A 12632-nucleotide genomic window follows, 5' to 3' on the forward strand; every position below is an offset into this window, starting at 1 on the left:
TCCTCTTTCAGATATTTTTATCACTGATGTAGAATTATCGGTAGTGAAGCCTCATCTATGTCACATAGTGCATTGCCCTGTCTGCCGGGAAGGTGGAAAACCTACATGTACCTTTAAATAAAAGAATCAGCAATTGGTGCAAATTGTATGAAGGACACCAATTCAAGGGTCCTAGTAGATGATAGGCGCAGCAATGCCATACAATGCCAAGCTGCTACAAGCAAAGCCAGCAGAATATTAGCATGCATCAAAAAGGGGATTCACTGCAGAGATAAAAGGATAATTCTCCCACGCTACAAGACTCTGGTTTGGCCACATCTTGGGTATGCCACCCAGTTCTGGGCACCAGTCCTCAGTAAAGATGTGCTGGAACTGGAGAGGGTCCAGAGAAGAGCAAAAAAGCTAATAAAGGGACTGGAGGACCTTAGCTAATGTATGGGGAAAGACTACAAGCATTGAACTTATTCTCTCTGGACATGAGTGAATTGAGAGGGGATATGATAGTGATGTAAAAAAAATGCACTGGTGACCCTAGCATAGGGAAAAAACATTTCAGGGGTTTAAATTTAAACTGCATAGAGGGTTCATTACTGTCAGAGTGGTAGGAATCTGGAATTCTCTTCCACAAGCCGTGGTATCAGCGGGAAGCATCGCAGTTTAAAAAAAAACGATTAGTTGGGCATCTTCACGATCGCAACATACAGGGATACAGGATTTATGTATCATAAACCCATACACACACTGCAGGCTGAAATTGATGGACTGGTGTCATGTAATGCTATGATTGGTCCTGAGTGCCGTGATCCACTGTGCCCTCAGAGGGTGCACCAGTGCACATGTGCTCAGCGACGTACGAGGGCATCACTGACCCAGTCGCAGTAAAAGTATGGTGGCAAGTGGTGAAAGAACCTCTGCTGCTATGTATAATTTTGGAAGAACTGATGACAACAACAGTTATGTGCAGTAACCCAGTGTCAAACTTTACCTATGTGCAGAAGCTTCCTGCACTAAAGACTGGTCACTGTTGCTCTCTCTACTTGTGCAGAGTGACTGGTCTTGTCCCCGCCCCCTCCTGTAGATTTCTGCAAGCAGTCCATAGTGGGTGGCGCGTGATGGACCCCTCCCACAGATCTGCACAGCACAGTGAGGATGTCACTGCTAACCGCATATCGGCCCGACATCAGTGCTTCAATTTGACAGCTCCACTCTCACTGCGCCCGCACGTCCCCAGCTTGCCCACCAATCACTGGATGTTTACACTGCTGAGGTATGTATCCCTGAGGCATTGGGACTCAGAGCTAGAAATTCTAAATGATAAATATGAGACCCTGGGCTTTTTAGGGACCCACTCAGGGCTATAGCCCCTGTCAGCCCCCCCTCCTGACACCACTGCGTGAAGGTCACGGCTGCGGCGGCAGCTCCCCCCCCCCACCGCCTCCGCCGTTGCTTCTCCTCCCAGCCAATCAGGTCTTTGGACTCCCAGCCAATGGGGTGTTAGGACTCCTGGCCAATGGGGTCTTAGGACCTGATTTGGCTTGCTTAGAGGTAGTGGATTAAATAATGTTGGCCATCAGATGGAAAAAAATAGCTCTGAAATGGAGGTGAGTATTACAGCAAAATCTGTTTCATTTATTTATTTATTTATTTATTATATCTGCCAATTAATTATTCACTTTATTATTTTTGATAGGAAGATTTTGTGTTGATATCTAAAAACCTTAGAAAACATTATAAATTGAGGTTGATTTTCTAAAACTGGAGCGTGCAAAATCTGGTGCTGCTGTGCATGAAAGTCAATTAGCTTCTAACTTTTTAAGCTTTGACAAATACTTGGAAGCTGATTGGTTTCTATGCAGAGCTGCAACAGATTTTGCACTTTCCAGTTTGAGTAAATCAATGCCTAGGTGATGACATCATTAGGCAATTTCCATTGACTCCTGGGATACCGGCGTCAGCTATCCCAATAGTCTTTGGCAAGCCTAATGAAATCTTGCAGTGTTTGAATGCGACATTACAGCCTGCAATCCACTGCGCTGCACGGTGTCATTACTGCACAGATGTGAGATCGGGAGGTGCATGCTGGGTAGCCAGTTGCACCGAATCTGGAAAAAAGACACAAGAGGGCTTCAGATGCCCACATCATAGATGGGCACTTGCCAGTTTCCGAGATCAGGGAAATTTTTAAAGATTTAAATCTAACCAGCATGAATACTGTTCTAACAGTATTCCAATTTAAATGTGCAAGTAATGACAGTCACAGGGAAGCTTTTTAATACATTTATTATGGGGACTGGAGCTCCGCTTTAAAAACTGTATCAGACCTTTTCTTTATTAGTACTGGTATTATTTGTATGCAGGTTGATAAGAGAAAACATGAAACTGGTCATTTTATTTTTCACTTTCTTACTTTGGTGTGAATGATAATCAATCACAGGTATGAAAATAGTAGGAAAATTTCTCGACCTGGTCAAGAGGGGAGCTGTACATTGACCAATGAAAAGGACAGATGGAGTCTACAACTACAAAGTTTGAGCGCAATCTTGTGTTAGATTTGGGCGAAGGGATTAAATTAGCTTTGTCTGTGAGGAAATGGTTTTATCAAAGGTAGTGGCTGATTCATTGCTTAGTTCTATGCTGTAAATAAACAGTGGACTACGTCAAAACTCATCCCGAAAGTTACCCATACCCAACAAAGTGTCTGACGTTTGATTAAAATTTGGTTGAAAGACCTACAGCCATGTTCACAGAGTGTTATCTGCCCAAGAACAATGAGTGGGGAGAGTCACTATATGGCCAAAATGTGGACACTTGACCATCAAATTATATATAGTCAAAGATATGTGAGCACCCCTGCACACTGCATTTAGGTGTTTTCAGTGACACTGTTCTGTTCATACTAAAATATACAAAAACATTGTAGACATTTGTATGATTTCAACCTTGTTATAACAGTTGGGGAATGCCATTTGCTGTTCAAGCATTACTGTTTCCCTGTGTACAAAGCCAGCTTTATCAAGACATGGTAAGAGGAATTTGACGTGGATAAACTTGAATGATCTGCACAGAGCCCTGACCTCAACCCTACTGAACACTATTGAGGTCAACTGGAACACCAGTTGTGAGCCAGGTCTTCTTATCCAACTGTAGCGCCTGTGTACTTTTCAGTACAGGTGCTATTTCAAATTTAGTGGGATGAGAGAGTTACTTGCTTTCATCCATGTCGATTTTTCTAAATTTGGCTGTTGCCAGCCCTGAACTGTTCCCTGGGTCATTCTGTGCCCAGGGATGTAGTTCCATCTCTGGATGGCAGGTGGCGCCAGAGAGGTCCAGGCGGAGGCACCTTTTGTCCAGCAGCCAATCAAAGGGGTGTTTCCCTCGCGGGGCATGCTGGGGGAGGGTATTTCTGTGGCAGACGCTGTTTTTCGGGGGGTTTTCGCAGGTTCCTGGTTCCAGGTGCGGCACCCACCTTTAGGGTGTGCGCACATCACGGGCCCCGGCGATATGGCCTACCAGGCTGGGGCACACGTGCTACATGGAGTTCCTGACTCTGGGCCCTCATGGCCCTGAGCAACTTGTCAGAATCATTGACTTATCTCGGCATAGAGCCTACATATACCGTCAGAATGTTTATTCTGAACTATAAGATTATTGTATCTATGAAAATATGTAATTCTGTGCTTTGGGAGATATACAATTTTCCTACAATACAAGATATCAAAATTATTTTATCCATGCTATTTTGAGGACAAGCAACACAACTGAATATTTAAAATATATATATTTATTAACTAAAGATATAGTGCAAAATTAAAATCAGGTACAATTCGTATTACAATAAATAATTGGTATGCTTCTACGATCAGAAATAAACGAGGTTGAATGTTCAGATAATATTTACATTCTATGACAAGGTATATTCATAGCTCTTATTTAAATCATCCTGTCGTATTTAAAACCTTTTAGCTCTTAGTGACATAACCTTGACATTGTATTATCTCTTCTCAATCCCAAACAGATCTTTTGCTACTGCTTCTTAAAACACAAAGACAAGATGTCCTGTGGACAGTTCTTGGTAATTTGGCCAAGAATGGGCTAGATTCAGATAGCCCGCCGTAAGTTTGTGCAGACGCAGCGTATCTCAGATACGCTACGCCGCCGTAACTTAGTGAGGCTGGGGCTGGATTCACAAAGAACCTGCGCCCTAAGTTATGGCGGCGTAGCGTAAATCTGCCAGCGTAAGCGCGCCGAATTCAAATTGAGAAGAGGTGGGCGTGTTTTATGTAAATGACGTCTCTAACGAACGGCGCATGCGCCGTCCGTGAACGTATCCCAGTGCGCATGCTCCTAATCACGCCGCAAATAGTCAATGCTTTCGACGTGAACGTAATTTACGCAAAGCCCTATTCGCGAACGACTTACGCAAACGACGTAAACGACACAAAATTTGACGCTGTCCCGACGTCCATACTTAACATTGGTTACTCCTCATATAGCAGGAATAACCTTACGCCGGAAAAAGCCTGTGTTTCTGTGTCTTACTATTCCCATACTGAAATCTCTCTCAACGGGGGGCCACCAGAACAAACACACTGGGACTGCCTAAAGTCAATCAGCGCCAGTCTGCACCCCTACAGGGCTCTGATTTTCTTTTACTAAATCACAATGCATTTCTGCTACAGTTCTGCAGAAATCTGCTTTGCAAAACACTGTTGCCTGGTAGGAAGTTTGTTCTCAAAGCCAGAGTCCAGTGAGCACGGGGAAAGTGACCCCCCTGGTCTTCCAGTTGGATGGTATTATAGAGTCAAGTGAGCATGGGGAAAGTGACCCCCTAGTCTTCCAGTTGGATGGTATCATAGAGTCCAGTGAGCATGGGGAATGTGATCCCCCTTGTTTTCTAGTTTGATGGTATCGTGTCCCTTTATCTGCTGAATCACAGTTGTGCTTTGCTCCACATTTATTTCCTGGTGTCGGTATAGAGTTTGCCAGGATGGATTTTTAGATTCCAGTATCTTTTCAGAACCACCTTATCAGAAATTTGTATACTGTTTATGTGATTCAGTTGTCCTTGGGCTTTATAGTGTTTGTATCGGGCATTATGCCTATGAGCAGAATTTTACTAGTGGGCTGGGTGCTTCTCATCTCTGGCCTTAAATTCCCTTATTGGCATGTTGGTTTTGTTTGAAGGTAAAAAAGTATCTAATGGTTTTGGCGCAAATTTATTATTTCAACTTAAAATGTTAGCTTGTGGCAGGTGGAATTAGTTTTAGATGAACATTTTCTAGTTATCTACAGATGCAACAGAATATATTGAATGTGGTAATTTCCGGTCTGGCAAATAATGTTCAGCGTTTTGATCAGAATATTGTATTTTCATGGTATCCCTAAGAATATTGTTCACTTGGGCTCTTCCCTGTTGTTGTGGCTTTGGCACTTTGGAGCAAGCAGTTCAGCCGCCAGAGCCTCTTATTGATGCATGTTAGAATAGAGTTTTTATGCAATTAATTGTCTAAGATATATGGTTCTTCCTAGTCTTCATTTAAGGTTTAGGTTAAAGTAAGGGTAGCCAAACATTTAATAGTAGATGCTTTGTTTTGCTATGTTTTCAGTGTTTCAGGACAACGGTTACCTAGGGTGACCACGTGTCCCGGATTGCCCGGGACAGTCCTGCATTTTGCAGGTCTGTCCCGGGCACATTCATTCCAGGACAATACAGTGTCCTGGAATGAAACTGACACAGCCACCCCCCAAGCCAAACTAATGCCCCCAAAAAAGGCTGCCACATCACCACTTTACTCACTGACAGTACTTGTCCTGGCCGGGAATGCCTGGAGGAGCACGATCCCCGCCCCCTGCTTGTGATTGGAAAAATCCTAAATCCTGCCTCTTGTGTCCAATCACTGTGCTGTGTTTCGTTACAGCACAAGCTGATTTTTGGGAAGGGGGTGTCCCTGAATGGTATTTTGGAAATGTGGTCACCCTACGGTTACCCCAGCAGTGAGCAATGGCCTACAATGTCCTTAAAACCATTTTTTTGCTTGCAGTTATATCCAACATAATATTCCATTCCCTTGCTGAAACAACCTGCATTATCTATGCAACTGGTTGCTTCTCTTTAGAGGACTCTGCAGAACTTGTTTGGCCTTCATATGACATGTATCAAAGTGGTTGTTTCCACACTCTTTCACCAAAACAAGTAGAAGTTTGAGACATGATGACTTTGCATATAATTCTCGCTTTTGGTTAGGAGTTCTTAAAAGGATTTTAGAAGCAATGTTTATATGCTGCTATTGGGTCACAAATTGCATTCAACATGTCATGTAATTTTGCTACTGCTATGAAATCAATTTGTTTGTCTGCATATAAAACACATTAGAACTGCTTTCCCACTCAGTTCAGTCTGGTTAGTTGAGGTAAGCTGTTAACTTGCTGGACAAAAGAGTTTGCAGAATTAGATTAGCAAAACAAGACATTTCCATTGCCCAGTAGAGCTGATTCAGCAATTTCCACTATTCGCAAAGCATTCCTTTTTTTTTCACATATGAATGGCTCTCCTTTATCAGAATCATAATTTAAATCTGTCCCTAAAAGATGTTTATGGTGCAGGATATGCAGCCTCTGCATAGGGAGTACATCAGGATGTGGATGGGCGCCCTGCTCTTTATGTCCATCCTGCTCTTTGCATTTATTACGCAAGTCCCCGCCAAAAAAAAAAAAAAATAATAATAATAATAATAGTATGAATAAGTTGACATTCATATGTTGTCTGGTGTAGAGGATTTAATTGTCCTCCTGTTTAAAATCCAGTTCTCTTGCAGGGTATATGGGGTATGTATGTGGAATAGTTCGATGATCATATTCCCTAGTTGCAAGTGTGAGCTGTGTTGGATATCCTTCTTGTTCACCTGAAAGGGATGAAAAATCTTAGACCTTCTAAAAAATAAATACAAATGGGAACTGTCCTGTCTATAAATAAGTGGTTTTCTAGGCCTGGGCTTCAGTTCATGGTACAGTTACCATAAAATTGATTGATATGCTAATTTACTGTATACTCATTATTAGTGACTTCATTTTATCCCTATTGTGATCTGGAGAGTTACATCAGAGGTCTAGCAGTATTTGTCATAGTGCCCAATTGTCCCTCCTTTGGGACCAGATTCCCTCTGTCCCTCATATAGCTTTAGTTGTCCCTCTTTTTAGTCTGATATGTACAGAAGTCATGCTGCACTAAACTTTGTATCCAGCCTCTATATTACTGCATTTGTTATTTTGAAAAATCATTATAATGGAAAAGTAGAGGTAAGTAAAAAGCACATGTATTGTTTAGCCAATCATTTTCTGCATATTAGATCCTTGAGGTCCCTGTAACCGGGGACATGTCCTTTGCTACTTACTGTGCAGAAGAGTGCCCCTAAATATAATTTTAGAAATTTGGGAGGTATGTTTTTGGTACATTTTTTTCATCAATGGTAAGGGCATTCAATGCTAGATTGTGAAGAGTGATTTTTTTAGGCCGCGGTGGTGGGGCCAGGTTGGTAACCTGGCTTTTGGGTAATGTCGCCCACTTTGTGGGTGGACATTGGTTGGTAAACTGGTATTTGGTTGGTATAATATATTGCTGCTTGAGTCTAAGGCCCTGTACACACGGTCGGACAAAACCGATGAGAATGGACCGAGGTTCAGTTTCATCGGTCCAAACCGACGGTGTGTATAGCCCATCGTTCTGTTTTCCATCGGTCCAAAATTTTAAAACATGTTTCAAAACCGAACCGATGGACCGCTGCCCGATCGGACCAAACCGATGGTTAGTACAGAAAAGCATCGGTTCAAAACCCACGCATGCTCAGAATCAAGTCGACACAGGCTTGGAAGCATTGAACTTTGTTTTATTCAGCACGTCGTGTGTTTGACGTCACCGCGTTCTGACCCGATCGGTTTTTGTAACAATGGTGTGTACACACATCAGGCCACTTCAGCGGTGAACCGATGAAAACGGTTGGTCGGATCATTCTCATCGGTTTTGTCCGACCGTGTGTATGTGGCCTTAGTGACTAAGCATGTTGGTCTGTTAATGGTTAACAGTGATTCTGTTTGGTATTAAAGGTTAAAGTTCATTTTGATAATTAAAATAGTTTTAAACCCATTAAAGGGGCCGTGGCCTAAACTTCTCCACAATCCTTGTTGTGTTTTTTGTTTTATATTTTAGGTATGTTCTTATGGTATGATGGGTGTTAATGGGGTGTACAATCCCATAGAAACAGGAAATCTGTACAAAGTAACACACAATCCTCTGTTGGATATCTGTCACTGGAAAAGGGTATACTCATTGGACAATGAGGTTTAGTATATCGACCCCAATGTCTTCTCTAGTCCTCTGTAGGTAACTGTAAAAATGTGGATTTCCCGACATGGTCTGTTCAAATGACAACGGTCACCAGGAGAAGCTGAGAAGGTGAATCTCCCCATCAGTGACAGTTAGCAATAAATACTCAACAGGAATTTCAACATTTCCCCACATTTTACAAAACTTAAAAACATTTGGACTTTTAAAAATCTAAACCTGCCCATTACAACTCGAGTCGAGAGCCTCAAACACATGAGCAGCTATGGAGGTGGCTATGCTCACAAATCACCTATTCACTGCTTTGCCTGATTAACAAACTGGGGTTGCTTTACTAAAACCTGGTGTGCAAAAATGGTGCAGCTGTGCCTGGTGGCCAATCAGCTTCCAGGTTTTATTTGTCAAAGCTTAATTGAACAAGCTGGAGTTGGAAGATGATTGGCTGCCTTGCACAGCTGCACCAGTTTTTGCACTTTCCAGTCTTAGGCTGGGTTCACACTACTACACTACTTTCATCCTACTTTGCTCTGCTACATTGGTCCTACATTTATCCTACATTGGTCCTACATCCATCCTACTTTCATGAACAGGATACTACTTTGGTCCGACTTCAATGATATTCAATGGGCCTGAAGTAGGATCAATGTAGGACCAAAAGTAGTACAGGGAGCATTTTCAAAGTCGGACCGACTTGTGTAGGACGCTACAAGACGCTCTCATAGGGAAACATTGAACACAGAGCAAAGTAGGATGAAAGTAGTGTAGTAGTGTGAACCCAGCCTTAGACCGCATTCACACCTGAGCGTTTTGTAGCTTGAAGCCTGAAGCTACAAAATGCTGGAAGGGAAAACATCTATTATTCTCTATGGAGATGGTTCACATCTCCACTACAAAACGCCTGAAGCCAGAAGTTCAAAAACGCCTGAAGCTCAAACAAGTTCTGGGACTTTTTTTTAGGTAGATTTTGGCGTTTTTCTGCTTTTAACATTGGTGACCTTAGACCTGTCCAAAATCGCGGTAAAAAAACGCTGCAAATATCGCGTCAAAATGCGGTGAAAAATGCTACGCTCAGGTGTGAATGCAGCCTTAGTAAATCAACCCCACCAAGTCATGTGCCATTAATAACTATTCTGTTGAGAACCTCCATGCAAACTTTTTTTTACACAAAACCATAAATATACTGTATATATGTGTATCAGTTACTTACTTGAAATTTCCCTGTCCTGATGTTCCTCTCTGGATCCTTCTATGAATGTTTTTGCTTCTGCTGTTGAGCTGCATTTATATATGCAGATGGGTTCGACATCACTTGTTATGTAAGTTCCTGTAACAAGCCTCATCTATGTCACACATAGCATTGCCCTGTCTGCTGGGAAGGTGAAAAACGTTTAAATTAAAGAATCAGCAATTGGTGCAAATTGCTTGTATGGAGGACACCAATTGAAGGGTCCTAGTAGATAACCGGCGCAGCAATGCCATCCAATGCCAAGCTACTACCAGCAGAATATTAGCATGCAACAAAAAGGGGATTCACTGCAGAGATAAAAGGATAATTCTCCCACTTTTCAAGACTCTTGTCCGGCCGCATCTTGGGTATGCCGTCCAGTTTAGGGCACCAGTCCTCAGGAGGGATGTGCTGGAGCTGGAGAGAGTCCACAGAAGGGCAACAAAGCTAATAAAGGGACTTGAGGACCTCAGTTATGGGGAAAGCCTACAAGCATTGAACTTATTCTCTCTGGAGAGGAGAGAATTGAGAAGGGATATGATGGTGACCCTAGCATAGGGAAAAAACATTTCAGTGGTTTAACTCTAAACTGCATAGAGGGTTCATTACTTTCAGAGTGGTAAGGATTTGGAATTCTCTTCCACAAGCAGTGGTATCAGCGGGGAGCATCGGTAGTTTAAAAATAAATGATTAGTTGGGCATCTTCACGATTGCAACATACAGGGATATGGGGTTTACTTATCATAAACACACACACACTGCAGGCTGAAATGGACGGACTGGTGTCTTTATTCAACCTTACTGACTATGAAGGTTTTTCTTACTATTGAGATCTGTGATTGGCTACAGCCAATCATGCTATGTAACAGACCTGGTTAGCCATGCCCCTCTTCTCTGCAATACGAGTCTGTAAGAACACTTGAACTGAGAGCTGTGGCTGTTACTTAACTCTGCCAGCATAGAACAGTAAATAGATAGACATAAAGCATCAATGATGTTAAATGTTACATTGAGGTTTATTTATCTTTTGATGGGGGTGTGGTACATATGACAATTACAGTAGCCTGTCCGTGTATAGAAAAGATATACAGTAAGATGGTAATTTGGCAAAACACCCAGAACTGGTGTTTGGCCAGTTCTTTACTCAGATCACTGACACCGCCAGTTTCATGGAAGTCTTAGCCCACGTCACCGTAAGCGGACTGGTTATCATATAACTGCAACAAACATTTTACAAACATTATAACCTTTCTTTCCTAGTATATTTAGTTAGACCAGACTTTTTCCACCAATGTTCCTTAGAACCCTAGGGTTCCATCAGGGTTACAAAGGATCCTTGAGCATTGAGCAACTTCTGCCTCTCAGATGAGTAGTAACCAGTATGAACATTGATCTTTTTAGCCTTCTGCAAAGGGGAGAATCTTCCCAAAGAACACAGATGTAAGACACACTCTTCTAAGTGACCATCACATTATTAGTAGGGGTTCCCTGAGCCTGGGGAGTTACAGTGCCTTGAAAAAGTCTTCATACCCCTTGAAATTTTCCACATTTTGTCATGTTACAACCAAAAATGTAAATGTATTTTTTGGGGATTTTATGTGATAGACTAACACAGAGTGGCACATACAGTATATTGGCTAATTGGGTAGAAATGGACAGCCAACTCAGAAAAGTTGGTCCTCAGCTGTAGGAAATGTCATTGACCTTTTAAGTGTCCCTGTTGCTAGACCACACATTTCAACAAAACCTTCCTATAAGAATAGAAAATGCATTTAACAAATTGTTTCTTTACCTGTATAATGCTCCCTTGTGTAGAAGTCCAAAAGCCATGATACTGCTGCTGGATGCCGCCATCTTGAATGTGATGTCAGCAGTCCCAACAGACTTAAAGGGTCACTAAAGGACATTTTTTTTGCTAAATAGCTTCCTTTACCTTACTGCAGTCCTGTTTTTATGTCCTCATTGTTCGTTTTTGCTATGATGTTGCTGTAATCCTTCTCTGTTTTGAACAGTCTGTTTCCTGATGAAAAAAGTCATGGGAGCTTTCTCTCTGTGGCACTAATCAAGGAAGTGTGATTACTGTGTGTCTTAAACCCCTCAGAACCAATCACTTTCGTTTTACAAACCATCACTGCCCTCTATTGGCTCTTTGTCTCTGTACTTCACAGAAGCATGAAACTAGGGGGCAGATCCCCATACATCTGCGCTGGGCACAGCGTATCTAAGATACGCTACGCCGCTGTAACTTACTTTGAGTTGGATTGAATCCTCAACAAATCCGCGCCATAAGTTACGGCGGCGTAGCGTATCTCTCGCGCCGTAAGGGCGCGGAATTTAAATTCGGCGGGTAGGGGGCGTGTTTCATTTAAATGAAGCGCGTCCCCGCACCGAACGAACTGCGCATGCTCCATCCGTAAAAACTCCCAGGGTGCATTGCTCCAAATGACGTCGCAAGGACGTCATTGGTTTCGACGTGAACGGAAATGGCGTCCAGCCCCATTCACGGACGACTTACACAAATGACGTAAAGTTTTCAAAATTATACGTGGGAACGACGGCCATACTTAACATTGAGTACGCCACCATATAGCAGCTTTAACTATACGCCGGAAAAAGCCGAACGGAAACGGCGTAAAAAAATGCGATGGCCGGTCGTACGTTCGTGGATCGTCGGAAATAGCTCATTTGCATACTCGACGCGGATTACGACGGGAACGCCACCTAGCGGACGCCGAAAAATTGCATCTTAGATCCGACGCCGTACGAAGACGTACGCCTATCGGATCTAGCCGAGATGCCGTTGTATCTTGTTTTGAGGATTCAAAACAAAGATACGACGCAGGAATTTTGAACTTACGCCGGCGTATCAGTAGATACACCGGCGTAATTTCTTTGTGGATCAACCCCTAGATGCATAAACGAAACTGAAACTACAGGTACATTATATGATTGATTTTTATCTATTTTTGATTATTTTTAAAAGGAATCAGTTAACTATTATGGCCTGGATTCACAAAGCATGTGCACCGACGTATCTCCAGATACGCCATGTAAGTGCAAATATGCGCC

Source organism: Rana temporaria, chromosome 10 (assembly GCF_905171775.1).
Source record: "Rana temporaria chromosome 10, aRanTem1.1, whole genome shotgun sequence".
Classification (NCBI taxonomy): domain Eukaryota; kingdom Metazoa; phylum Chordata; class Amphibia; order Anura; family Ranidae; genus Rana; species Rana temporaria.